Consider the following 12,557-nt stretch of genomic DNA (forward strand, 5'->3'; position numbering starts at 1 on the left):
TTTTAAGTTTGGTTTTAGATTTTCCGAGTGAGTTCTCTCATCGAATGTCTAGTGAAAGGGCATTCCACAGAGAGGGGGGCAGTAACTGAAAAGATGCATTTGCTAGTAGTGTCGTACAACAATTCCCGTATTGACGGTATAGACAGTCAATTTTGATTATTTGATCGGAGGGCCCTTGATGAGGAGGAAGGGATCAAAAGTTTATCTATGAACGCCGGTTGGTTAGAGTTTGAAGTGGATATTTCCATTTATGGAAGGGAGTCGTTTTTTTGAGTTAGATATAGAAATCATTGGTCAAAGATTTGGAATTTGGGTCTACTTTCAGAGTTCGCTACTTCCCCACTTTTTTTAAATATTTATTTACAGCATGTGAATACAGATTTTAGAAAGGAATTCAAATGTCAAGTCAGGGCATGTGTTTTGTTCGCACTGTTTTACAAGAGGCTCTGCAGATTTAAACCTCCCCTGTTAAATAGGCACAGGATTACACATTAAGCTCCTCTATGTCAAGAGGGAGCAGAAGTTTTAGAAAGCTGGATATGGGCAATAAATGTATCCCCCCTACATAGACATGAGATCAGCTTTCTAAAATCACTACTTCCTCATCAAATGACCCCAATCAAAAGCACTTTTCCCCCACCTCTATCAGCATTCCTCCCCATATCAACCTCCAGCCTCTTCAGGCTCAATTCCCCACCCCCAGTACCCCCCAATGACAGCAAACCTCTTCACCATAAGCTCCTCTCTGCTATTGGTAGTCCCCAGTTACCATCAAGGCAGACCCTCTCTGACCCCCTCCCAGTGCCGTACCTAGCATATGTGACACCCGGGGCCCATCATTTTTTGACAATCCCTCCTATTTGTATGAAAAACATGATTTTTAGGAACAATCCACATGTCACACAAGAGTGTACCTAGGAAAAGGCAGCATCTTACATACTGCAGTGAGCAGTATAACATCAGTGCACCCATTGTAAAACTAAACAAGCCAGACTAGTACAGATCAGTCCTGCACAGTCAATCCTAACAGTAAACCATGTCTTTCAAATACACAGAACACACCTTTGCCTATTATGGAATATGTAATCACAACTAACCCTGCCCCTTTTTACAAAACTGTAGTGCGGTTTTTAGCCGCGGTGGTAACAGCTCAGATGCTCATAGAATTCTGAGCGTTGGAGCTATTACCACCACGGCCAGCACTAAAAAATGCTCTATGGTTTTGTAAAAGGGGGGGATAAAATAGAAATACATAGATAAAGGTTAAATTGAACAACCAAGAAGCTGGACTCTGCATACAATGCAACACCACAGAAACAGCAATGCATCTCCCCTAAAGCAAAAAAATAAATAAATACAAAAATTTTTTCTACCTTGTCTTCTCTGGTTTCTACTTTCCTCATCTTCTTGTCACTCTCTTCCTTTCATCCACTGTCTACCCTCTCTCTGCCCCTTCTATATTGCATCTTCTTTCCTTCTATGCCCCTTCCAGAAACTGTATGCCTCCCTCTTCCATCTCTCCCTTCACCCCAATTGGTCTGGCATCCATCTTCTTCTCTTCCCTCCTCCAATGGTCTGCCATCTCTCTCCTCTCCTCTCCTTCCCTTCCCACACCCCCATGGTCTGGCATTTTACTCTCTCCTCTCTCTTCCCCCCACTTCCATCAGCATCTGCCCCTTTCTTTCCCTCCAACCCAATTCCATCCAGTATCCTTCTGCCTTATGTCTATCTCCCTTTCCCTGCACACCAATTCCATCAGCATCTGCTCCCTTTCTCTCCCTCCACCACCCCACAGTAAAAAAAACCAAAAAACTCTACTGCAGCTTTGTAAAAGCCAGCGTTACTTTTACTAAAAAGGTATAAAATTTTCTATAAATAAGTATTTCAGTTGGCACAAGTTATTTTGTGTTATTGCATTTTTTTTATAACATGCTAAAGCAAATTAGTGTGTGCTGATGTGGAACAACACTGAATGAAATGAAGAAACAAACATAAAAAAAGAAACATACTGGTTGATATTCCAAAATATTTGGGGCCCTTTTACAAAGCTGCAGTAGTGATTCCCAGCGTGGCAAATGCAATGGAATTAAATGGGATGCGTCGCATTTGTCATGCCGGGAATTGCTACCGCAGCTTTCTTATACCCTGCAAATGTCAACTGAGAATCATTGCAGCTTACATAAGATTAATAATGTTTGCAACATAGACATTATGAATCATAACAAGACTATAATGAAAACAGGTACGTTTTTAGCACCTTCCTAAATTGAAGAGAGGAAGAGGTTTGATATAAGCAGGTCGGGAGGCAGTTCCAAATTTTGGGGCCTTCAAACGCGAAGGTGGATTCAAAGAGTGATTTCCTCCGATGCATTGGTCCTCAGTTAAACAGCTTTGTGGACTGTTGTTACTTATGGGTGAAGTTGGGCAGAGGTTTTAGTTTGGTCCTACTTAGTCGGCACGAAGGACCGCACAAAGGGCGCTTTGGTGGAGCCCTTCGGTGGGGCCCACCTGACATGCGGCCCTTTAAAGGGCTGCTTAATCAGGTCCATTAGGTAGTAGGTGGGGCCTCAGTTCAGCTGAGAATCCTCAACGTCTGCCGGAATAGTTAAATCACTTGTTTGGGGCTATCTGCTAAATTTCAGTGGCACTTAACTGGTTATTGCCACTAAAAATTAGCCGTTAGCGCCTAAATGAAAGTCAGCTATTTTGTGGGTGTTCCGGGGCAGAGTTGGCACTTGGTCAGTTAAGTGCTGATATTCAGCCCTTAAGAACCAGGGTAACCACATAAATAGGACCACATAAATCCTCTTTATTTGGCAACCCATGGTTGCTTAAGTTCTGAATATCGACTTAAGCGGCCACACGTTAGCCAGCATTGCATAAACCGGATATTCATGCCGAAGCCCAAGCAAGGCCAGACATTGAATATGTGAGACTAATGCTGGTGACGGTTAGCAAAACGCTCACCACCAGTGGCTGAATTATGACCCTTAACTTTTTTCCATGCAAAGCCCTATTTATCACACGTACCAGCTACCACCCAATTCAAATTATCTAGGGCAGATGCTCTAATGAATATGCATGAGTGAGTTCTGCCTATACAGTAGGTATTAGGCATGCAAATTTCTCTTATGCATATTCATTAGAGATATCTTGAAAACCCGATTGGCTGGGGGTCCCTCAGGACAGGTTTAAGAACCACTGATATAGGGGTTTACTGTTCGCTCAAAATGTATTAGTTTGTCTTCGAAGGAACTCTATTTATGGTAGATGTTACTGCAACCAAAATCAGCAGCAGATAAGGTGAGACTACAAATACTAGACACTCTTCCAGCAGACCAAGAATCACCACAAGGGGTTTGGGTGGTGTCTTAACTTGACCATGTACGTGTGTCGGTTGCCTCAGACCCAAAATACAAATGGCATTTTTGGCAAAGAGCTACCGATGCTTCATTTGATCCCTTGCTGCTTGTTAGAGGAACTATACCCAGCTGATGATATAACTCCATTATTGACCAAGGGAGGGCCCATGTTCACATATGGCAATCGTTAATCTAAGCCGATATGGTAGATGTGAAATGATGATGACCCCTGCTCAGGTTCACCCAGCAGAGATGTGGCAATTACAAGTTGCTTTGGATACAATTTGAGTCTTGCAGTTTGATCTAATGATGCAAAATCCCGAGCAGCAAATTCAGGCTAATTTACTTACAGCTCCGTTTATCAAGCAGGTGCAGGCCAGCGAGGTTAATGCTTCCACACGTATAGGAATTGAATGAGCATCGGAGTATGAGAAAAGGCCCTGCACCTGCTTGATAAAAGGAGCCCTTAGACAACATGAACAGCTATGATCTCAGTGAGACCAAAACCGGCAAGAAACGACAACTGTGCTGGGCTTACCAGTGGCCGGTGAGTAGAAGTTCACAGGGTCATCCCCTTAGTTGCAGCTTCTGTTTCGTACAATTTTGTTTTGTTTTCTAGTTACTTCGGTTTTTTGTTCACTAAAATGACAGAAACAGAATTAAATGACATTTGGTTGTTTTTTTTATTGTGCCATTTTGGATAAGAAATGACAGAATATTGAAGAACAAATGTCAATATTTCCCTTTTATTTTAAAATGACGGCTCAACCCTCTTTTGTTATACTGGAAGGAACAAATCACAATCAGTTCATAATGATTCCAGTAGAATGACCTGGTGGTGCTCAGAGTCATAGGAAACAGGAACAGATGTATCAGCATTATCAGAGATGACATATTTTCCATGAGTGCATTAACTTAAGCACTCACTGCCAGGGCAGGTTAATTCGTCGAGGGCCCCTAGGCACCCAAGTACACTGGGCCCCCCTGCTCCGCCCCACCCCACCGTGCGCCCAGGCAGAAACAGGGAGCTGTGTCAGAGGGAAGCTTTGGGCAAGCAGCACCGCTTGCACAATTACAGTTCCCGTTGCCTTTCTTACCCACGTTACTTGAGTGTCTTACTTTCTGTCGATGGGGGTGGGGTGGAGAGGGGGCTGCGTTGCCGATCAATGTTGGAGGGGCCCATCGCCGTTTCGAAAAAACAATGTTGATGCCCTCCTTCATCGGGCCCCCCTGACCATTTCGGGACCTAGGCACGTGCCTACTTGGCCCATTGGTTAATCCTGCCCTGCTCACCTTAATTCATCATCGATACCAACATTTTTTCATTAGAAATGTAATGCAATCTCAAATTTCCATCTTCGAAACTTGTGCAGATTTTGAATCAAACTTTAGAATCATAAGAAGTTGCTTCCACTGGGTCAGACCAGAGGTCCATCGCGCCCAGCAGTCCGCTCCCACGGCGTTCCATCAGGTCCATGACCTGTAAGGTGATCCCTTTAGTCCCCTTTATCCTTCCATTAATACTGTATTAGAACATAAGACTAAATAACAATCACCTATAATCTTGCTAAGCTGAAAGGAGGTATTTGCCAGAAATGTAGGCCTTGAAAACCCTGGCCTAAATTCTGGTGCCTATCTTTGCCGGGGGCACGATTCTCTAAATGACGCCGTTGCATGCCACTTTTAAGGCAGCCGCTGATTATGGCGCCATTTAGAGAATCTGGGCCCAATGGCTTTAATCACACACTAATTGGTTAGCACACGGCAAGGTAGTTGTGCTAACTGATTAATGCTTTGCACAAGTTTTTAAGATGGAAATTCGAGATTGCATTACATTTTGTATGAAAAATATATTGGTGAGTGCTTAAGTTATTCCACTCATGCAATATATATTGTCTCTGATGGTCTTTTAAAAAAAGTCCTTAAAAATGTCTTTAGAAAGTTATTAAAAATTTGCAAGAACTTAACATAGAATGCTGCATAAGCACTGATATGTTTGATGATTAGTTTGTACGAGGGGGTGCTGAATAGTTCTCAGCCCATCCAAGATGAGAATGAGGTAGATATTAATGTGGATATGGTTCAATCAATGATCTGAAACAATCTCAAAACAGAGAATTTGATTTCTTCAAATTGATACTTAACAAAATAACCCCCCCCCCCCCATTACAAATCCACACAAGAGGTTCATAGCGCCGACCAGTGTGCTGCATTAAACGTTCTGGCTGGCACTAAAAACCTCTTGTGCAGTTTTGTAGAAGGGGGTAAGATTACACTCTTTTCAGCTACATTGGCAAAATAATGTTCAGAATTTAGGAAGATGTTTGGTTGGGCTGAGAACTTTTCAGCACCCCCCTCATATGTCATAAAAGTTAGCCAAGTATAGAACAATCAAGCCATCGTGACGTCACTGATGAGGTTGGCTCTTATTGGTGGAATGAAGCATTATGACATCACAGTCTCAGCTCTGGTTACCACAGACTGAAACTCTTCACACTACCAGGAGGTGCTGAAAAGTTCTCAGCCCAACCAAGGAGAGAATGACGTGGATGTCGTTCAATCAATGATCGGAAATAATGTCAAACCATAGAATTAATACATTCAAATAAAATATTTCTACCTATAGGCAATTTATTTTCCAGTTCCACAGAAGAAGAGTCAGCCGCAGCAGAGAGAACATGGTCCAACTTTCCAACTATACAATGGCCTGACAATTCTATAAAAAATATAGCCATGCAGCATGTGACCTTAACAACTGCCCACCTTACCTGCTAAAAACTGCCTTTTCAAAATTCTGAAATCACCTCATGCACTGGATACAATCACTGTTAAGAGAGGGCCAATTCCCACAGGAGCTCAGCGAGATTATCATCTCCCCTCCACCTATAGACTCATAGCCTCAATATCAATCTACGTAAAACTAATGGAGGGCCTAGTGACACAATACCTCACAAACTATCTAGAAGACCACATCCTACTTCACTCCTCATAATCTGGATTCAGAACCAACTACAACACAGAGACACTACTAGGGTCTCCTGGACACAGCCCGACAGCACCTAAGCAAAGGAAAAAAGATGCCAGTCATACAACTTGATCTTTCGGCCGCATTTGACCTAGTAGACCACACCATCTTTCTGCAAATACTGGAAGCAACAGGAATCATAGGCAGGGTATACTCACGGAGTCAAGGATTCCTGCAATCCAGAACCTACAGACTCAAATCAAATGGAGGAAAAACAAAATCCTGGTCCAACCCCTGTGGCGTACCCCAAGGATCACCACTATCTCCAATGCTCTTTAACCTCTACATCACCTCCCTTGGCACCTACTTAGACAAATCCAACATCATACAACTACACAGACAATATCACCATACTCCTTCCCTTCGACCAACCAACTTCCACCTCAACAGCAAAACTGCTGCCGTGAGCTCCCGTCGTAGTCTCGAGAGACTTCGGAAACTCACGGCAGTCATTTCCTATTGGCGATCTGCACAGGGCAGGAGCATAGGAAGATTGCTCCCGCCCCGAAAGCCTGCTAGACCACCAGGTAAGGCCAGGATGCCAGGGGGAAGGCGGGGTGGAGGCAGGGGTGGGTCAGAGCCGGCCGAGAAGATATTCAACGGTCCGGCTCTGCCCCTATCCCCCGCGAATACCGAGGGAGAAGTTTATTTTTGCTCTTGAACCAAATAAAGACCACAATATGACTATTACTCAATTACATGATGGTATTAGGACAGATATGACCTGGGAACAATTTAATTCTACAGAATGGATAATTTTTGTAAGCTATTCACTAAATCCAACTGCCATCTGGACAATTGCCCTTCTAATGTAATGAAGAATGCTTCTTTTACTTTGAAATCCAATCTTTTTAAATGGATTGCTTCTTATTGAAAAAAGGGTTATTTATGAAGGAAATAGGTCAAATCCTGGTTACTCCTATCGTAAAAAAAAAAAATCCTAAAGAGCCCATTAACTATAATTCAAACTTTAGACCTATTACCTCTATCCTGCTATCTACAAAGTGTATGGAAGCATTAGTAAATGTTGAATGAGTAAATTATCTGGATAAATTTGACGTCCTCCATAGTTTTCAATCAGGTTTAAGTTCTTGTAAACCGTGCCGAGCTCCACATCCGTGGAAATGATGCGGTATATAAACATAAGGTTTAGTTTAGTTTAGGATTTAGTACAGAAACTGTATTGGCCTCATTGACTGATCACCTTCATGGCCTATTTAGCTGGGGACCAGTGCATTGATTCTTCAGATGGATTTAAGTAGTGCTTTTGACTTAGTAGACCATGAGATTTTATTATTTATTTATTTATTTAGATTTTTATCCCGTCCTCCTAGTAGCTCAGAACGGTCTACAAGTAAACATTCACAATGGAATGTAATTGGACATACAAGATTATACAGTAGATTTACGGTAAATGTTTGGACATACATTGCCTAGATTCATCAGATCTCATTTATTGTGGCAAAAATAGAACAATGGACCATTAAATTTAAACTGAAGCTTAATTCAGAAAACACAAAAGTTTTTTCTTGCTAGTCCTAATGATAAAATCAATGAAGATGTACTTCATTTAAACGGTCAAAACTACTCAATACCCACTACGATCAAAATTTTAGGTGTTATGTTAGCTCGTTCATTATCTTTTAATGACCATACTGATCTGCTGATTAAAAAATACTATTAAAAAAATATTTTGATTCAATGTCTTTTAGATTACTGGTTCAGTCATCAATTTTGTCCATATTGGACTACTGTAATATTGTTTATCTGGGATCTCATAAAAAAATTCTTAATAGACTCAGAATAATACAGAATACAGCAATTCGTCTGATTTTTGGTCTTAAAAAACATGATCATGTAAGCCCTTATTATGTAAAGCTCTATAGGTTGCCATTTGAGGCTAGAGTTTTCTTTAAATTTGGCTGTATCTGTTTTAAAGTTTTATTTGGATCGACTCCAACCTACCTCTCTTCCCACTTTGAATTTTTTTTAATTCAAATAAGAATACACACAAAAAAACTTACTGGTTTACGTTTCCATCGGTAAAAGCAGGTCGTTATGAGCGATTCTTAGGAAAAACTTTAGCATTTCAGGCTGGTGCAATGAATTCATGTTGGAATACGCTTATTCCTCAAGCTCAGTCATATTATTTATTTAGGAAAAATTCTTAAAACTTATCTGTTTGACAAATATGTGACTTAATTGTCATTTTGTATTTTCTGCGAAATTTTGATATGCGTGTGTAAGTAATTCACTGTTTGTGCAGTTCTTTCTTGCTGTAAACTGTCTTGAACTAATGGTTTGGCAGTATATAAGAATAAATTATTAACCACTCAGTTGAGGAGGAAAGAATTTTTGAAATTGAAGGATAGAGTGTTGGCACTGGATGCATCCTTTTATCTGAAATTTCCCTGTAAATGCTTGATTAAGTTACAAGATATTGAGTATTCATTTTGGGACCCTATACAATTACAACAATTTTTAGTTGCAAGAGAATAGAAATAGAAATGAGATTTGTTTCACCTAGTTGATTATGAGGAGAATTAATATAAAAAATATCCTGTTTTTTAAGGAATGATTCAAGGTTCTTTAGTGTGAACCAAGAATTATTGTCCTTTATTTTCTTGAACTTTATTCAATTAGAAATAGCAAGGTATACTCCCCATTAATGTGGGCTTAAAAGGAATTATGCATGTATGATTTGATTATGTATTGTTTTATGTGATTTTCCTTTTTTCTTTTGAAGTATTGGATATTGTAATGTATTCAAAATTATAAATAAAAATAAAAAAAAGAATAAATTATTATTATTTATCTCCACCGAGTCTTGGACTATCCCCTTTGACCACCTACCCCCGGTTTTATTTCCACTGCCTTCCCACTAATTTCCTTGCCAATTCATTCCCAATGGCTTATCCCATGCCCGCTCTCTCCCCCCTCTTCCACAATCCAACATCTTCCATCTTTGGATGTGCCGTCCCAACATTTTCATTTTGTTCTGTTTCCCTTGTTATTTATGGCAATTTTCATTTTGTTTGGGTTTTAAAAAATTGTTCTTTTCAAGAGTAATATTATTATTAGTGTGCAGTCTGGAAAATAGATCATACCTTTTTTTTTTAAGAGGCTGCTCTCTTTCCCAATAGTGCACAAATAGTTCATATAATGGGAAAGCGGGCAAAGTCTTCTGAAAGTGTATATACTAGTTCGCAAACTATTTACGACACAGGAAAACCCACAAAGAAGCTCATTTTTCAAAGCACTTAGGGCTCCTTTTACTAAGGTGCGCTGGAGGTTTGAGCGTGCGCTAATACCCCATGCGCTAAATGCTAACGCTTGCGTTAGTATTTTTCATTTAGCGCATGCTAATCTTCAGCGCGCGCTAAAAACGCTAGCGCACCTTAGTAATTGGAGCCCTTAGACACACAGGGCTCCTTTTATTAAGCCGCGCTAGCGCGCGTGACTTTTCATCACGCGCTGGCCTAAAAACTACCGCCTGCTCATGAGGAGGCGGTAGCGGCTAGCATGGCCGGTGGTTTAGCGTGCGGTATTACGTGCGCTAAACCGCTAGCACGCCTTTGTAAAAGGAGCCCATAAAGTACCATTGTAACCTACGAGTATGGTATTTTGTGTGTCTCATAAGCACTTTGAAAATGAACCCTTTAAAATGTCATTGACATTTCTCCTGTCATTTCAAATGAATGCAAAACCCTATTCCTGTCTCCCTGTCTTTCTGATCCTGGGCAAGTCACTTAATCCTCCATAGCCCCAGGTACGTTAGATAGGTAGTGAGCCCACCGGGACAGACAGGGAAAATGCTTGAGTACCTGATTGTAAAACCGCTTAGATAACCTTGATAGGCGGTATATATAATCCTAATAAAACTTTAAAAAAAAACTTTAAAAAAATCCCTTTCCCCTCTTCAAAGTTCAGTATCTCTCCTCTCCTATTTTTCCCTCAACAGTCTAGTATATCCTCTTCCTCCCACAGTCTTGCACCATTCCTCTTCTCCATAGTCCAGCATCTCCCTTTACTCCTTTATCCCTCGGTCCAGCATTTCCCTTATTGTCCTCCACCCCTCCCCCGCCATTCCATTCCAGCACTGTCAGAGATGGTGCAAACCTTGGCTTTTTTTTTTTTTCCCTAGTCCAGGACCAGTATTAAGATAAAAGTCGAGCAGACAAAATTAAGTATTTTAATCAACACATCTTGCCGCTGCAACCCAAGCAAGGAGCTTAGGTCAAATTAGAAAAAAAATATGGAGTTTGCGCTGTCCTCTCCTCCTGCAGCCAGGCTCCTCCCAGTGCCATGACAGGTCTTTCGAGTTCAGTCAGACTTGTGCAGTCCTTCTTTCCACCGCACTGTCCCACCTGAGCTTTTATTTTTAGATGTTAAAGATCTAGGGTAAAAAATTATGACTGGATATAATCTTTTCAGACTCTGTGCATTTGCACAAACAAGAGAAGTTACAGAGACTAAAGAGTGGATTAGTTGCACATGAGAAGGGATCTGAAGACAACCAGTGGTAGAATGATGAAGAACAGACACACTGTAAATTAAGAAGATATAACAAAAATAAAGGAAAACTGCCAAAAACAATTACTGAAGGGGCTGTCAGGACTAGAATTCCTGTATCCTAGAGCTACATAAATATTTCCTGGAGGCTTGGCTACTTTCAATTTGGCTCCGCACCATGAAGATAATTCAGGGAATTTACATCAAGAGTCAGTATCAGTAAGTGCAGCCTATCTCAGGATAAAACATGTGCATGATTTGTTCATTTAGAAGGATGGCACAGCTGTACAAAGTTCATATTGAATCCAGTATCTGGGGATCACTCTTTAAAAATTGCCTGAACAGAACCTGGCTCAGTGTACAAGTGTTACAAACACTGAAAAAAGAAGATGGTTTTTAAAAGCCTAGATGGTATGTTATTAATGTATACTGATGTGGAGGGGCATTTTTGATAAGACGTACAAATCTGAGTTTTGTATGTTTTGCTGATGTAGAAAAATACAGTACCAAACATGGCCATTTTCAAAATCACAAAATGTCTATCCTGGGTTTTTTTTTTTTTTTTAAAATGGTCATTTTTCAGATGTGCGTCTATCTTTTTGAACCATTTTTATAAATAGACTAAATTATAAATAGATTAAGGGCTCCTTTTACAAAGGCGTGCTAGCGGTTTTAGCCACTACTGCCTCCTCATGAGCAGGCGGTAGTTTTTCGGGTAGCGCACGCTAATCCGGTGTGTGAGCTAAAAATGCTAGCGCACCTTTGTAAAAAGAGCCCTGAGGGCCTCTTCTATCAAACTGCAATAGCAGTTTGTAGTGCAGTTGGCTGGTCCAGAACGTCCTCTCCGACGTCAGAATTGACGTCGGAAAGAAGACTTCCTGTCGGCTTTAGCAGCAGCAGCAGCAGGGTGGTAAGAGCAGGGGAAAGGAAGGAGGGAGACTTAGGCATTATGACATCACAATCCGAGCTCTAGAATGTTGCTACTTGTGATTTTAAAGTGTTTGAGGCTTGGGCAGATGAGGACGGAGCTTAGGCATTGGTGGAATGAGGCATTATGACATCACAATCCGAGCTCTAGAATGTTGCTACTTGTGATTTTAAAGTGTTTGAGGCTTGGGCAGATGAGGACAGAGCTTAGGCATTGGTGGAATGAGGCATTATGACATCACAATCTGAGCTCTAGAATGTTGCTACTTATGATTTTAAAGTGTTTGAGGCTTGTGCAGATGAGGACGGAGCTTAGGCATTGGTGGAATGAGGCATTATGACATCACAATCTGAGCTCTAGAATGTTGCTACTTATGATTTTAAAGTGTTTGAGGCTTGTGCAGATGAGGACGGAGCTTAGGCATTGGTGGAATGAGGCATTATGACATCACAATCCGAGCTCTAGAATGTTGCTACTTATGATTTTAAAGTGTTTGAGGCTTGTGCAGATGAGGACGGAGCTTAGGCATTGGTGGAATGAGGCATTATGACATCACATTCCGAGCTCTAGAATGTTGCTACTTATGATTTTAAAACGTTTGAGGCTTGAGTAGATGAGGACAGAGCTTAGGCATTGGTGGAATGAGGCATTATGACATCACAATCTGAGCTCTAGAATGTTGCTACTTATGATTTTAAAGTGTTTGAGGCTTGTGCAGATGAGGACGGAG

At 41.0% G+C, this 12,557-nt stretch overlaps 1 protein-coding gene across 5 annotated transcripts in view; it reads right to left on the reverse strand.

Moving 5' to 3' along the window:
* The window catches only part of SEMA6D (semaphorin 6D), a 598,448-nt gene that overhangs the window by 107,132 nt on the left and 478,759 nt on the right, over positions 1-12,557 (reverse strand). For all 5 annotated transcript variants that reach the window (XM_033920097.1, XM_033920102.1, XM_033920100.1 and 2 more), the window contains one exon: positions 3,901-4,001. The gene's annotated coding sequence lies outside the window, so the exon portion shown is untranslated. The remainder of the gene's footprint in view (positions 1-3,900; positions 4,002-12,557) is intronic.

This window comes from Geotrypetes seraphini, chromosome 14 (genome assembly GCF_902459505.1).
Source record: "Geotrypetes seraphini chromosome 14, aGeoSer1.1, whole genome shotgun sequence".
In the NCBI taxonomy this organism is placed as follows: domain Eukaryota; kingdom Metazoa; phylum Chordata; class Amphibia; order Gymnophiona; family Dermophiidae; genus Geotrypetes; species Geotrypetes seraphini.